Raw genomic sequence first — 16,539 nt, forward strand, 5'->3', positions numbered from 1 at the left:
CTGCCTGGGACAAGGACTTGCACGGGGATAGTTGCAAGTCTGCATCTTCTGTTGCGACAAGGATCACTTCTGATGGGCACACTTTTATGCAGTGACCTGGGTGTCAGAGATGCTTCCAGTTGTCTTCCCAATGCTGTTCCCATGTCTTTTCAGCACTGTATGCATGTGTCACACAGCACATGATCAGATAAAGTTGTAAACTGTTAAATTGACATTTCCCGGTGAATGCATTTGTCACGGTTGAAAGCATTGCAAAAGTGCAAAAGCACATAAAAAAATGCTACTTGTGAACATAGCCCAAGGTGTGGAGGAGTATTTTTGTTTTTGGGTATTTATTTTACCTTATACACAATTCTTTACCCTGGAAAGGATGCTCCTTAACATATTTCACAGGAATGAAGTTTCAGTTTCGTTTTTGAACGTTTTATTGTGAGCCCGTAAAAGTGGCTTAATACCTCTGACCACGTTGTTGACAGCAGTGGCCTGGGGGTCAGAAATGCTTCCTGAGGTGATCCCCATGCTGTCCCCATGTCATTTGAGCAATGTCACTATCATTTTGGGCACTTTTTAGGCTTTCTACAGACTGCCGGGGGTGCCGCCGCAAAAATGCTCGGGTCTCCCATAGACGAACATTGGGCTCGTTGCTCGGTTCGAGCACTCAAGTATCACGGTGAGCTCGGCCTGAGCTTCGAGCACCTGAGCATTTTAGTGCTCGCTCAACACTACAAATGACTGAGTTTGGAGCCAACTTATATGTGATCTGTGTGATGAAGAAAACAGAGTTTTAAATACCTGGCCTGTAGGTAAGTAGTTTGAGCAGGAAACAAATGTGAATTGCTTCACTGACACACTATAGGAGATTTTTAATAGAGGCCAGAAATGGCAGTATTTTCTGACAACGTATATGTGATCCGTTTGACGGAGAAAACAGAGTCTTACCTGGATTTCTAGCACTCTAATATGGAAAGGACCTGGCTGTATTCTGCAGTGCCAACAAAGAAATGGCGCAGAAAAAAACGGTGTTCTCTGGATTGCTTTTAAGCAAATAATGAGTATTAAGATCCAAAGAAAAGTATTCCTGGCCCTGGGACCTGGGCCTTTCTATAGAAATATCTAACAGCAGCATAAGGCAGAATTGGAATGGAGCCTCTTGTGCTATATGCTATGCAGTCTGCTATATACACACTGCCTGCCTGATATCTCTGAAGATGGATTAGTCCTAAGAAGGACTGTTTGTTAAGATGGATATGTGTAATGTGGTGCCCCTGAGGGTTCAGATGCCACATAGGTACTGCATCTCACCCAGAGCTGTGGTGTCTCCTTCTCTCTGTTAAGGAGGGAGTGCTGCCCGGAACCCCAACACCTGCATTCAACACTACACTGCTCCAGGGTGGCTGGTGAGGCAACATGTATGTGCGCAGCTGCTGAGCCCTGTCCCTGGCTGGAGTGGGGGGAACCCAATGTTAGGGGGGAACCAGTAGTGGGTGTGGGTGGAGGAAGCAGTTTAGGTGAGCACTATCGAGTGAGATATAAAAGGGGAAGCCATCTTAGGGTGACAGAACAGAAGGCTAGTCAGTGGAGAACAGACAGGGAGCATAGTCTCTTTGGGAGCTCTGCTCCACAAGTAGGGCCCAGTCCTAGAGGCCCAGGTGGGGAGCAGAGGAATCGTAGGCCGCAAGAAGGGGACCGACCCCTGGTCCAGCCGTGTTACTCTAAGTTCCGACTGGGAAAACCGCAGGCTTCTGGCTTATATAGTCAGTTGCTGAAGCCTCATTCTAATCCCCGTGAGGTCAAGCAGGTCCAGGAACTCCAACAAGACAGGAGGGACTTCAAAGCACCCAAGCAGGATTGAGAGTGGGAAGCACAGGGCAGAAGGGAGAAAGACCCAGCGTGAAGATGGTCTAGCTAGGAACACAAGAAAGTGGGGTTCTGTCAGGTACTCCTAATCTGCCTGAGGAAGTGCTGAACCCCTGCCTGGTGAATGCAGCGCAATGTGGGAGGCTGACACCTGTACAGTGAACCAGTGGAACTGTCATAAGAACTGTGAGTAAAAACTCGGATGACTGCACTGCACTGCCTCCGTCCCTTCTTTCATCTGCGCCATCTCTCCCTCCCGGCACTACAATGGAGCTAGCTCTACCTGTGGAGAGCCACACCATCCTTGCTGCCGTAATACCAGCTCCAGAGGACTGCTCCGCAGCGGCGGCACCCTCTAGCCACATTCCACAGGTGGCGTCATGAACATTCCAAATCCCTTGTAAAATAATCCCCCCCCCTTTTTACTGACCGCCCTGGGTCACGGACTGGGCCAGCCACCGTGATATCCCCCACCGGCATCCACAGAGGCCCGGCTGTCGAGTACCCCACGGCCCAGGGGGCGCGTCATGTAATGTACGTTTTTTCTCCCTACACTACCTAATACACAATCAAATCTCTCCCTAGCTCAGCAGCATCTCTCCATACACTGTCTGATCCAGAGTGACTGTGAAGAGCATGGCAGCGCCCGGTCTGACATAGACCTGATGACGCTGTGCGGCCAGCCAATCACTGTAATGCCCACAACCAACATGGCTCCGGCATTACAGTGCATGGCAGGCAATCCCTGCATGTTCATTAGCTCTCTAATGAACTGAGCGCCAAACATGCAGGGGGATGGGGACCCGAGTTCCCGCCCGAACAATCCGGAAATACTCGCCGAGCGCTGAGCATCTCGAGCAGTGAGATGCTCGGGCGAGCACCGAGCAGTAGAGAGCATGCTCACTCATCACTAGAGATAAGATGTCCCCTTTTCAGCAACATTATGACTGTCAGAATGGATGGTCTAAGGCACAACCTTCGACATCCAAAACTTGGTTGCTGTGAAACAAGACATGCTGGGAAATGCAAAGGAAGGCTGACTGTGCTAGGAAATACACTGGAACATTGTCCATTAAGATTTTGGATCATGGTGTTTTTGCAGGAACAAAGCCATTTTTCTGAATATTTGCTTTTAAACACTGACCTGACAGATCTAATTTTCTTCAAAGTGGGACCACCTGAAAAAACTTCAAAACTTTAATTGGTAAATCAATTAAAAAGGAGTCTGAATTGGATCCAGATTGCTTTTCAATCATGAAGTTATCATACATAATATTGAACCCCTTCATGACCTTGGACGTATCCATTATACATTCTGGCTGGTAAAGGGTTCCCAATCTTGAACATATAAATATGTCCCAGCTGTGCCCGCACAATCATCGCCGGGTGTTCAGCTAACATGGCAGCTGACACCTGGCTCTCACAGGGAGGATCGGTTCCCACACCGCCCCTGGCTGTTTAACCCCCTAAATTCTTTGATCGAAATTGATCGCAACATTTAGGAGGCTAGGAGAGACTTCCGCCTCTACCCGATTGATGCGCATGACATCATAGCGAGGGCCTAATCATTGCCATGGTGTCCCATGGTGATGTCATGACAACACCTGGGTCACCAGACTATGGAAAGCCTGTTAAACCATGCTCAGAGCATGGTTTAAGAGGGTACTGCCAGTGCAGCACAGACAGGTATAAAGCTTTGCAATGCTGGTGCATGGCAACGCATGATACCAGCGACCAGAGTGATAAAAGTTAAAGTTCTCTAGAGGGACTAAGTAAAAAAGTAAAATAAAAGTAAAAAAATAAATAGTAAAAATATTTGAAAAAAAAAAAAAAAATCACAAATATATATATATAAATAAAAAAAAGTACATTGGAAAAGCAAAATGGTCCCTTGCCCCCCAAAAGAAATTCATCAAATTCTGTGCTCCCATATCCAAATGGCCCCACCCTTCTAAACCCTACGATGTGCCTGAACCACACTTACAGTCCACATGTTTGACATTTCTGTAACTATGAGAACTTGTCTAATTTACAGGTGCATGTCTCCAGAAGTACAAACTGGTCACTACAATAGCAGATTTCCAATTTTCAATCAGTAACATTCACTATAACTTATGTGTGGAAAACACCCGTGGAATCAGATCATCACTACACCTGTAGATAAATTCCCAAAGGGGTATAATTTCCAAAATTGGCTCACTTGAGGGGTATTCTGCTCTTCACGGAAAATATGTGCTCCAGGAGTCAAAGAGTGGCCATCCCTCCCGAGTCTCGCTGTGTGGCTAAGCATCTCTATACAGCCACATATTGGGTATTGCCATGTTCAACAGAAATTTGATCAATTTGGATGAACATGTAAGTGGGCTGCGCTGCTGAAGTAAATCAATTCTTCAGAGATGATGATGATGATGAAAAGGCTTTTTATTAAGAACTCGTTTCAACGCCGTACCGGCGTCTTTTTCAAGTAAAATAGAACAAATGTGTACAGCATGACAACGGATGGGTTTTTAAAGGCCCAAAATGTATGCCAGTTACAAAATGCCCTTTAAAAAAAACATCCGTTGTTATGCTGTACTCATTTGTTTTTTTACTTAAAAAAGACACTGGTATGGCGTTGAAAAGCCTTTTCTTCATCATCATCATCATCATCATCTCTGAAGAATTGATTTACTTCAGCAGCGCTGCCCACTTATGTGTTCATCCAACTGGATCTGATATCTCCTGTAGGATTTATCTTCTAGCCAAGGGGCAGCAGCAGCTGTTTTTGTTCATGCCTTCATAGTTGTGCCAGTCACAGCTCCATCAGGTGAGTGTAACCAGCACTCTCTTACTCTCCCTCCATAGAATATTGATGCGCCCCCAGAGCCGTGGGTTACTCGGCAGCTGGGCCTATGGATGCTGGTGGGGGGATATCACGGTGGCTGGCCCGGTCCATGGCCCAGGGTGGTCAACAAAAAGGGGAATGTTATTTATATGGGGTTTGTAGTTTTAGGAAGTGTTTGTGACGCCACCTGTGGAATGCGGCTAAAGGGAGCCGCCGCTGCGGAGCAGTCCTCTGAAGCTGATGTTATTGCAGCAGGGATGGTGTGGCTCTCCACAGGAAGAGCTAGCTCCAGGGCAGTGTAGGGGTGTTGGTTGCGCTGGGTGTTGTAGTGCAGGGTGGGGGGGAGATGACACAGATGAAATAATGGACGGAGGCAGTGCGGTGCATTTATCGGAGTCTTTACTCACTGTTGTTAAGTTCCTCAGGTTGCACTGTCCAGCTTACAGCCTCCCACGTCGCGCTGCGTTCACCAGAACGGGGGTTCAGCTCTTCCTCAGGTAGTTTAGGAGCACCTGGCAGAACCTCGCTTTCTTGTGTACCTCTCTTGACCCACTTCACACTGGGTCTTCTCCCTCCTGCCCTGCGCTTCCCCACTCACAGTCCCGCTCGGGTGCTCTGAAGTCCCTCCTGTCTAACTGGAGTTCCCGGACCTGCTTGACTCTCACGGAGATTAAAATGAGGCTTTGGGAACTGAACTATATAAGCCAGAAGCCTCTGGTTTTCCCAGCTGAGACTTGATGTAGCACAGCTAGTCCAGGGGCCAGTCCCCTTCTTGCGGCCTATGATACATCTATCTTCTGACAGATTCGGGGCGTATGGGTGCCGTCCTGCACTCGCCGTACCCCCTAGGATCCCTTCAATAGATCGGAGCCTTTCTCCTCTGCTCCCCTCCTGGGCCTCTATATCTAGGCCCCACTTGTGGAGCAGAGCCCCTAAAGAGACTCTGCTCCCTGACTGACTTCACTCACTGACTGACCTGCCACCCTACGATAGCTTCCCTTTATATATCTCATGTAATGGTGCTCCCTTAAACTGCTTCCTCCACCCACACCCACTACTGGTTCCCCATACCTCTGGGTTCCCCCCACTCCAGCCAGGGACAGGGCTCAGCACTGTGCACATGCATGTTGCCCTTCCAGCCGGCCTGGAGCAGTGTAGTGTTGGATGCAGGTGTTGGGGTTCCGAGCAGCACTCCCTCCTTACCTGAGAGAAGGAGACACCACACCTCTGGGTGAGGTGCAGTACCTCTGTGGCGACTGAACCCTCAGGGGCGCCACAGTATCACCCTATTGTGTGCTCTGTTCCCCACATTTACAGCTACATATATTCAACAGAAATTGTGTGACAAATTTTGGTTCCATTTTTACCTGTTTCTCCATGTGAAAATGTAAAAACTGGGGCTAAACAACATTTTTGTGGTAAAAATGTCATTATCTTTCTTCATTGCCCAATGGTATATATGATCATCAATATGATCACTGCACCCTTAGATGAATCTATTGAGAGATGTATTTTAAAAAATGGGGTCACTTATGGGAGGTTCTGCTGTTCTGGCACCTCAGGGGCTTTCTCATTGGACGCAATACGCCAATGTGGCTCCGGCCTAAGGGGTGAATATGATCGTTCTGATTTTGTTGTGGAAATTTCTGCAACAAAATCTTCTGCTGCTTGCACATAAAAGGGTTTTGATGTATTTTTTTGCAAAGTATCCCTGCCCCCTTAAACAGTGGAACAAAATGCCAGCAATGCAAATGAGATCTTTGAACTCGTTTACAATGTTTTTGTACCTTGTAAATTGACCTGTGATGCAGATTTTAAAATCAGCATCATGTCAATTGTTTCAGTATTTTTGATGCTCTTTTGTCCCCATTGATGCTACAAAAGAGCTCATTTTTATTCTGATTAAAAAAAAAAAATCACCCACAGTGGTGTAGCATGGGTTTACAGGACATGGCAATTATTTTGCGTCTTTTAAAAACACATTTAGACTGGCTGAATCAGCAACGAACGTTTATAGGATTGCGCATTCCTGATTATTGGCCTGTCTAACTGGCTAGCAAGCACCCAACGAATGAGCAAAAACGTTACTCAGGTGAAATGATTTTTAAACCCTTCCCAACATATGACATACCAGTAAGTCATATTTTTTGTGTCAGTGTATGAGGGAGGCACGCTGTATCAATACAAGTTTGTCGTATCGATATATAACATTACCCTAATCAATAAATGCCGTAAAAATAAAATAAATCAAAATGCCAGAATTGCATTTTTTCGGTTGCTGCAACACTACAAAAAATGCAATAAGAAGCGACCAAAACATCGTATCTACTCCAAAATTTGTATATATTTTTAAGACATTTTTTCTTACCTCATTGTCTAGTTCCCTTGGGGGACTTGAACCTATAATCGCCTGTCCGTTTATACTATATACTGCAATTTCCAGTATATAGCTGAAATAATGGTCTTTGACTGGGCTTCATCATTTGTCAGGGGAGTCAGGAGACCCCATACACAGTAGCCTGTCGGATAATCCTGCCAATATTAGTGGGCTTGGTTGACTGTAGTCTGGTGTGTATGGGGGGCTTCAACCCTTTCTCAAACCCTAATCCTAAATGTAACCCTAATCCTAACCCTAGCCCTAATCCAACCCCTAGTCCAAATCCTAAATCTAGTCCTAATCCTAACCCTAGTTAGGTTTAGAAAAAGTATATAAAAATGTAACCTTTACTATAATGCTAGTGTTTTGTTTTTTTAATTGGACACATTTTTTAAAATAAAGTGGGGAAAACCCTCACAGCAAGTTTGTCTCCTCTCTCACAAAACTGCAAGTGAAAGAAGAGGAGGCAGAAGCAGTGGGAGAACTGACAGGGATTGTGCAGTTGTGGAAGCAGTAAAATATTCTGGCTTATTTGCCTTTTGAGTGCAGCAGTTGTTATGAGTTTGTCCTCTGACTGCTGCACTGTGCACAGGCAGTGACAGGACAGTATAATGAAGCAAGCTCTGTGTTCTCTTATCTCTGCCTTGGCATGGCATAGCACAACACACCTCATGCACTCTGCTCTGTCAGTACGGAGTGAGAAGGGAAAGAAGCTGCATCATGTGGCACTGCCCCTTCTCCTGGCTTCAAGAACAATGGTGAAGGAGAGATCAAGACATGGAGAGCTATGGGGAATGGAGAACATGTTGGAGGAGAGATGAAGAGCCAGGTAACAGAGGAAAAAGAGGTGGGTGGGCAGCAGAGGACCAATGGGAGGAGAGACTGGGTTATGTGGAGTGGTGTATAAATATGTTTGGGAGTGTAAAATCTATGAGAGGAGAGACTGGGGGCTACATTAGTAAAGCTATCAATGGCTGCTTTGTCTTCTGAATCGCTGCATATGTAGTAGAGAGTAATGAACCATCGGGAAGATTCTTGCAGGATGTGCCAGAGATGAGGAAAGATTGCCATCTGCTGGCCAGGTGAAATCAAGTGGAATCAATTTGTGCTAGAAGAGTTGAAGGGGGAGCAAATTCAGATGCCATACTGTTCAGGTGACCTCCAGGAAGGATTTCCTGGATATAAAAGTCCAGAGCACCAAAACACAGCAAGATTTTGCGCCAGGCTGCAAAGTGGAGCAGACGTGCTCCAGAGGGACCGCAGAGCCCAGAGTGACAGGCCTCAGCCAGAGGCCTGCATCGCACCAGAGCCGGACGCCACCTGAGTAGCTCCGGACTCCTCACAGAAGCGCCCTGAGCCCTGCACATGTTGGTCAGAGACAGGACCTGCGCTTCACACTGAGTAAGTGCCTGGAATCCAACGCCGCCTGTCAAGAGCCGAGGTCTGGATCCCCTTACCCCAAGCGTGAGGGACTACCGTCGACAGTTAAGCAGAGAAGAGCTGAGAGAGGACTGCGACAGAAGAGACAAGCCAGCAACTGCAGAGGAATCGCGCAAGTGAACAGGGCCGTCACTTCCAATGCTCACTCACGGTACCGGGGACAATTGGGATTAGGATCTCAGATTGGGTGGGGGCCGGTTGGTGCATGGAATGCTAAACAGGATCTGATAGACTTTATCCGGAAAAGACTTGCGGCCAATTGGGAAGAACCGGTGACCCCCGCTAGGGCCATACAAAGAGAACTCATGTGGTGACTCCCATGACTGCATGCATCACACTTTTGCAAAGAACTTTACTGTTATTCACTGAAAATACAGTATTTCTGATTGTTATTCCAGGTTGCTGTATATTACCCTTGTCACTAACTCCCTTATATAATAGTTGTTATACATGTAAAGTGGTTATATCAATCCCTGACTGTTCTTGCCTTGTGTCTCTGTGAGTTGCATTTCGAAACCTGTGTTCCATTTGGCGTAGTCGGCAGGATGCAACATTCAGACACAGAGATGGCGATCCAGTCCTTTGCCGGCAGGGGACATATACTCTTGGGGGCTATGCTCAGCAACCTCCCTAAGTTTACAGGGAACATCATGTCGCTGTGGGACTGGATAGAAAGACTGAGAAGTATGCTTTGCATGTATCCCCTGACCCCTCTTGCCCAGGCTGAGCTGGCCCTCCTAACCCTTGATGGGGAGGCCTGGCAGACCGTGATGTACCGCCCACGTTACAAGAGAAATACATTTATTTATTTATAAGTCAACAACAACACAATAGTGTATGTGTATTTCTGTGGCTGGTCAAGAAGGTCATACTCTTCGTATAAAACCGAATATTGACTTATCTTCATTTGGAAACCATGAATATTTGCTAATTATGTTAATTAACCTTTGTGGATCCTGTGGCTTATTGACTCACAAGATAGGAGGACAAACTTAGCAAATTCTTTAAATGCTCAAAAAATGAGACATGAGACTGCCCTCCCTAACCCCTTACCTGTGAATGTGTACTTGAAGGAAGACTTAATATTTTAAGGGACATATGCTTCTGTAGCAGTGCGACTTAAAACAGAGAATCAAGGAGAAGCAAGAGGACACTAAGACTCTCTTCACACCATCAGCTTGGAAGTATGGCTTTACCTAAAGAGACACAGATTTGTATTCTACATGATTCTATGCTAAGGGTATATACAGTTAGGTCCATATATATTTGGACAGAGACAACATTTTTCTAATTTTGGTTCAAGACATTACCACAATGAATTTTAAGCAAAACAATTCAGATGCAGTTGAAGTTCAGACTTCCAGCTTTCATTTGAGGGTATCCACATTAAAATTGGATGAAGGGTTTAGGAGTTTCAGCTCCTTAATTATGTGCCACCCTGTTTTTAAAGGGACCAAAAGTAATTGGACAATTGATTCCAAGGCTTTTTCTTGGACAGGAGTGGGCAATCCATTCGTTATGTCATTCTCAATTAAGCAGATAAAAGACCTGGAGTTGATTTGAGGTGTGGTGCTTGCATTTGGAAGGTTTTGCTGTGAAGTAAACATGCGGTCAAAGGAGCTCTCCATGCAGGTGAAACAAGCCATCCCTAAGCTGCAAAAACAGAAAAAACCCATCGGAGAAATTGCTACAATATTAGGAGTGGCAAAATCTACAGTTTGGTACATCCTGAGAAAGAAAGAAAGCACTGGTGAACTCATCAATGCCAAAAGACCTGGGCACCCACAGAAGACAACAGTGGTGGATGATGGCAGAATAATCTCCATGGTGAAGAGAAACCCCTTCACAACAGCCAACCAAGTGAACAACACTCTCCAGGAGGTAGGCGTATCAATATCCAAATCTGCCATAAAGAGAAGACTGCATGAATGTAAATACAGAGGGTTCACTGCACGGTGCAAGCCACTCATAAGCATCAAGAATAAAAAGGCTAGACTGGACTTTGCTAAAAAAACATCTAAAAATGCCAGCACAGTTCTGGAAGAACATTCTTTGGACAGATGAAACCAAGATCAACCTCTACCAGAATGATGGAAAGAGAAAAGTATGGTGAAGGCGTGGTACAGCTCATGATCCAAAGCATACCACATCATCTGTAAAACATGGCGGAGGCAGTGTGATGGCTTGGGCATGCATGGCTGCCAGTGGAACTGGGTCACTAGTGTTTATTGATGATGTAACACAGGACAGAAGCAGACGAATGAATTCTGATGTATTCAGAACCATACTGTGTGCTCAGATCCAGCCAAATGCAGCCAAACTGATTGGTTGTCGTTTCATACTACAGATGGACAATGACGCAAAACATAAAGCCAAAGCAACCCAGGAGTTTATTAAAGCAAAGAAGTGGAATATTCTTGAATGACCAAGTCAGTCACCTGATCTCAACCCAATTGAGCATGCATTTCACTTGTTAAAGACTAAACTTCAGACAGAAAGGCCCACAAACAAACAGCAACTGAAAACCACCACAGTGAAGGCCTGGCAGAGCATCAAAAAAGAGGAAACACAGCGTCTGGTGATGTCCATGAATTCAAGACTTCAGGCAGTCATTGCCAACAAAGGGTTTTCAACCAAGTACTAGAAATGAACATTTTATTTACAATTATTTAATCTGTCCAATTACTTTTGGTCCCTTTAAAAACAGGGTGGCACATGTTAAGGAGCTGAAACTCCTAAACCCTTCATCCAATTTTAATGTGGATACCCTCAAATGAAAGCTGAAAGTCTGAACTTTAACTGCATCTGAATTGTTTTGTTTAAAATTCATTGTGGTAATGTCTAGAACCAAAATTAGAAAAATGTTGTCTCTGTACAAATATACATGGACCTAACTGTAGCCCTGACAGGAAAGATTCGGATCTGCTCCATTAACCATGAGAGAGACTTGGGATAGAAATTGGAAAGAAACTTTACAGGGAGAGCCAAGAATTAGATTCTCTTCACACCATCAGCTTAGAAGTATGGCTTTACCTAAAGAGACACAGATTTGGATTTTGCATGATTCTAGCATAAGGGTATATAGCCCTGACTGGAAAGATACGGATCTTCTCCATTGACCATCAGAGAGCCCATGGATGGGACAATGAAGTCACCTGGCTCCATGGATATGTTATTTGGGTTTGCCAGGAGGAACCCACTGGTCGCCTGGAACTCATGGAGACATTCAGAGAAGCCTGATTGGGACCCCCCAGTCAACTGACCCCATGGAAACTCTCAGAGAGGTCAGGGTGGGGAACATGGGTCTCCTGTCTTCGTACCTCGATGGACTGCTAGCTTCCTAAGCTTGCCGCTACCTTCTCTCTGTGGGGGCCCGCCAGAAGCGGGGGGCCACTGGTTGAGGTATTTGACTCCGTAAGTCCAAAAGTCGCAGCTGTTCTATCCCAGGAGGAGAGAGTGGAAGGGTGGGACTGTGTAATGTTGTACAATCTTGGGTATTTGCTGGGACTATTCTATGTGTTTATTGTCCGCTTTGTGGTTCAATAAAGTATTGCCACGCTGTTTTACCCTGACCCTGTGTTGTCCGAGTAGTGTTACGCCCACGGAAGACTCTGTGTCTTCACACTGGCCTATGTGCATTGTCTGGGAGCAGTATTGACACAAGTACAAGAAGGAAAGAGTGGGTGTTCGCATATGCCAGTCGGTCACTGCGGGATACAGAGAAGAACAAAGTTTTTGTTAAAACTGCAACTACTGGCATTGGTATGGGCCGTGACTGAGAAATTTGTGGAGTACTTTTCGAGGTCAGAAGTACAAGTGCGGACAGACAACAACCCCTTGGCCCACTTAGAGAATGCAAAGCTGGGCACGTTAGAACAGCCATGGGTCACAAGGTTGTCTAAGTACCAGTACAAGATCGACTATCAGTCTAAGGCCCTGAACACTCATGCAGACGCCTTATCCTGAGTCACCCAAGCGGGGCCAAAAAGAGATATAGACGAGAGCTTGAAGGCGACGAGATCCCGGATTTCAGTCAGCTTGCCGCTGCTGTAGTAGATGTCCAGGAGTCCGGAGGAGAGCCCAGACCCACTCAAATTCTAGGACGAGGAAGAGACAAGTGGACACATCTACAGCAGTCTAACCCAGAACTGGCAAAACTGAGAGAATGGGTCGCCCTAGGGGAAAAACCCGACCAGGGCTGCTTCTCTCCCAATTACCCTGCAAATCTTGGGGCAGTGGTAAAGGCTCTTTCTGAAAGATGGCTTGCTATGCCGAAATATCCAATTACCTTGGGAGTTCCCAAGTATTGATTCTAGAAGTACCAGTAGTACAGCTGGCTAAGGAAGCTCATGAGAGGGGTGCTTACTTTGGTGAGAAGAAGACCTTCTGGTGGTTGCAACAGCTGGTTTATTGGCCCCAACTGCATCAGGAAGTTGAAAGAAGTAAGGCCCCGGAACAGAAGGCTCCTGTTCATACCATACGAACTTCTGTGCCCTTGGAGATCCTGATGATCGGAATTTCATACAATGGCTATGGGTATTGCTTGGTGATGACTGATTACTTCACCAAGTTCGCAGTGGTGGCCGCTACTCGAGACCAAACAGCAGTAGCTGCAGCTAAGGCAATCTGTCAGGATTTCATTTGAATATATGGGGGCCCGAAGCGAATACATTTTGATCAAGGGACCTGCTTCCAGGGGCGAGTGACAGATGAGGGTATCTCTGGAATCGATAAATCTCGAACAATGCCATATCACCACCAGCGGAATGGAACCTGCAAACGCTTCAACCGAACCCTGTTGCAAATGTTGCGAACTCTGGAAGAAGACAAGAAGATGAAGTGGCCCAAATTTGTGTGAGCTGGAGTGGGTGTATAATAATCGAGTCCATGCGATCACTGGCTTACATTTTGCCGTTTGGGAGGAATGCATGAGAAATCACTGAACTGGGGCTGGACTCAGAGGACCCTTTCCGGGCGGCAGCCCAATTACCTTGATTCGGGAGCACTGACGCAGACTTCGGACTGTGAGAAGATTGGTTGAACAGAAGTTCCGGGAAGTGGAACATCCAAGTGGGCTCCAGACCTCAGGTGGACCACTCCAACCAGTGAACCGTGTGCTAGTGAGAGCAAAGCAATACCCTATAATATGGTGAAGAAGGTCCACCCGGATAACCTGGTCTACAAGGTCCGACCCGAAGGGGAAGACACCGCGGCATCTAAAGTGTTGCAACGCAACATGCTGCGGCCCTGCTCTTCCAAAGTGGAGGACTGTCACAGGACTGAATCTTCAACTGAAGTGGTTGAAGCACCACAAACAGGGACCTTGGGGGATGAAGAATGGCATAAAGTACCATTGAGTCTGTCAGAACTGCCAGTGCCACTCTCGAGTGGGACAGAGAATGAATCGGGAGGCGATCTGCAATCACCAGTGATTGATTCTACAGGGACTCCAGAATCGCCTCTGCAGGACTGAGCGGGCTAACCGGTATGCAAAAGAAGAGTTTATCTGGTCTCAGATTCAATAGAAAACAGAAGAGTGTGCCCAACTCTTGTCTGAACTTGCACTTTGGAAGGAGACGTCAATCCCCCAAGAAGTCCACTGGACTGATGAGCAAAAAGGGGTGAGGAATGTAGTAAAGAGCAATGAACCATCAGGAGGATTCTTGCAGGATGTGCCAGAGATGAGATAAGATTGCCATCTGCTGCTCAGGCGAAATCAAGCGGAAAAAGTTATGCTAGAAGAGTTGAAGGGAGAGCAAATTCAGATGCCGGATCTGATCAGGTGACCTCCAGGAAGGATTTCCTGGATATAAAAGTCCAGTGCACCAAGACACAGCGAGATTTGGCGCCAGGCTGCAGAGTGAAGCAGATGTGCTCCAGAGGGACCGCAGAGCCTAGTGCGACAGGCCCCAGCCAGAGGCCTGAGTCGCACCAGAGCTGGACACTGCCTGAGAAGCTCCGGACTCTTTACAGAAGTGCCCTGAGCCCTGCGCATGTTGGTCAGAGACAGGACCTGCGCTCCAAACTGAGTAAGTTCCTGGAATCCAACGCCGCCTGTCAAGAGCCAAGGTCAGGATCCCCTTATCCCAAGTGTGAGAGACTACCATCGACGGTCAAGCAAAGAAGAGCTGAGAGAGGACTGCGAGAAGAATGACGCGCCAGGAACCGCAGAGGAATTGCGTAAGTGAACAGGGCCATCACTTCCAATACTCACGGTACCGGGGCCAGTTGGAATTAGGATCTCAGGCTGGGTGGGGGCCAGTTGGTGAGTGGGAGGCTAAACATGATGTGATAGACGTTATAGGGCCATATAAAGAGAACTCCCGTGGTGACTCCCACGACTGGGTGCATCACACTTTTGCAAAGAACTTTAGCGTTATTCACTGAAAATATTTATAATTATTCCAGTTGGTGTATATTACCCCTGTTACTAACTCCCTTATATAATAGCTGTTATACATATAAAGTGGTTATATCAATCGCTGACCGTTCTCGGGTTGTGTCTCTGTATGTTGTATTCCTGCACCTGTGTTAGGCTGTGTGCACATGATGCGTTTTTTAAGCATTTCCGTAGTGACAAAAATGCTGCAGAAGCGCTTAAAAAACGCATGGTAGAAGGCCTGCCATGTTCCCCAATGATAATCCGCATATGCTGTGCACATGCTGTGGAAATTTCCGCTGCGGATTATCATTGCGGAAAAAAAACGCAGCACTACCAATTATTTTGCGGAAGCACTGCGTTTTCACCGCCATTGACTTGCATGGATTCGTAAGAAGTAAGGGGCAGACCTAGCACCACACTAAATATTAATTATGTATTTGTGCCAATGTCCCCATGAATGCAAACAAGCATAAGAAAAAGACAAGGGGAATTAGAACAAATCCAGGGCACCAAATACAATTGATAAATAGATATAAAGACACTAATGTACAAAAATATGCAAAATTTTATTAGTCTCAAAGCACACTACATAGGACATTATTAAAAACATACACAGGACAAAGAAGGAAAAAAATTCACCCAAACAAAAGAAAAATAATCAATAGATATGTCAAAGATGTATTACACAACTGTGCAAGATAAATGTACTTCAATAACAATGGTACATAATTCCAAATATCGCTAAAATATATATGGCATGGTATAGGTAAATCAATTGGTAAGAGAGCATAGTAGAAAATATCTATGCTCCACTATCAAGCCCACAAATAAATTAAGTATAAAACAATATAGGAATAAGGAGAGTACCAGAAAATAAAGATGCACAGAGAAAAGGAAAAAGTATAAATAACCTACGCGTTACGCCAAATGCTTATGGCTTCATCAGGGGTGTGATGTTGGTGTCCCAGATGCTGGAGGTATATATACTGAAAGAAAGTCAAAAATCCCAAATGGACAAAGTAGAGAGGTTGAGGACAAAGTGTGAGATGGATTATGCAAGGTTAAGGTAGTCTCAAAGTTCACACATATCTTGCAGTGATGAGAGAATCCCAGGAAATAGTCCCATATCCATGTTTTAGTATTCCCCTTTGAGAACATGTGCAAACAGACTGTGTCTCATAATGAGGTCGGCACCTGGCTGGAGGGGGATGGCATGCGGTTCACAGTGGAACGCACCACCACACACAAAGACCAGGAAGAGCCCAGGCACATAGGGCATTTCCCAGTACACATGTATCAATACGATGCACGGAAATAAATCACCTCAGCCATGCGTGAGAACAGGAGATGCAAAAGGATATATCTACAAACAAGAAAGTCAAAAAATGCAAAGTACTGTACAAAAAAGCTCAATCAGCAATGCTAGAGATATATAAGAACAAGGGGAAAAAAAAAAAAAAAAAAAAAAGGGATATATCTATAAACAGGTAGATCCAACAGTGCAGAGTGCTATGTATGAACACAAACAGCAGTGCTGGAAGCATGTGAGAGCAAGGGATGGAAAAGGTTATATCTATAAGCGGACAAGTCCAACAATGCAGAGTACTGTATAATAACACAGACAGCAGTGCTGCAGACATAAAGGAACAGAGGGTGGAG

General features: G+C 45.8%; 1 long non-coding RNA gene across 1 annotated transcript in view; it reads right to left on the bottom strand.

Annotated features, from left to right (window-relative positions):
* LOC141191435 (uncharacterized) overlaps nt 1-16,138 on the bottom strand; it is a 113,706-nt gene extending 97,568 nt beyond the window's left edge. The window contains exon 1 of the long non-coding RNA XR_012265422.1: nt 15,796-16,138. This is a non-coding gene — a long non-coding RNA (uncharacterized lncRNA). The remainder of the gene's footprint in view (nt 1-15,795) is intronic.
* Between the last annotated feature and the right edge of the window lie 401 nt (nt 16,139-16,539).

This window comes from Phyllobates terribilis, unplaced genomic scaffold (assembly GCF_046119375.1).
Source record: "Phyllobates terribilis strain yellow unplaced genomic scaffold, ASM4611937v1 Scaffold_42__1_contigs__length_11168841, whole genome shotgun sequence".
NCBI classification, from domain to species: Eukaryota; Metazoa; Chordata; class Amphibia; order Anura; family Dendrobatidae; genus Phyllobates; species Phyllobates terribilis.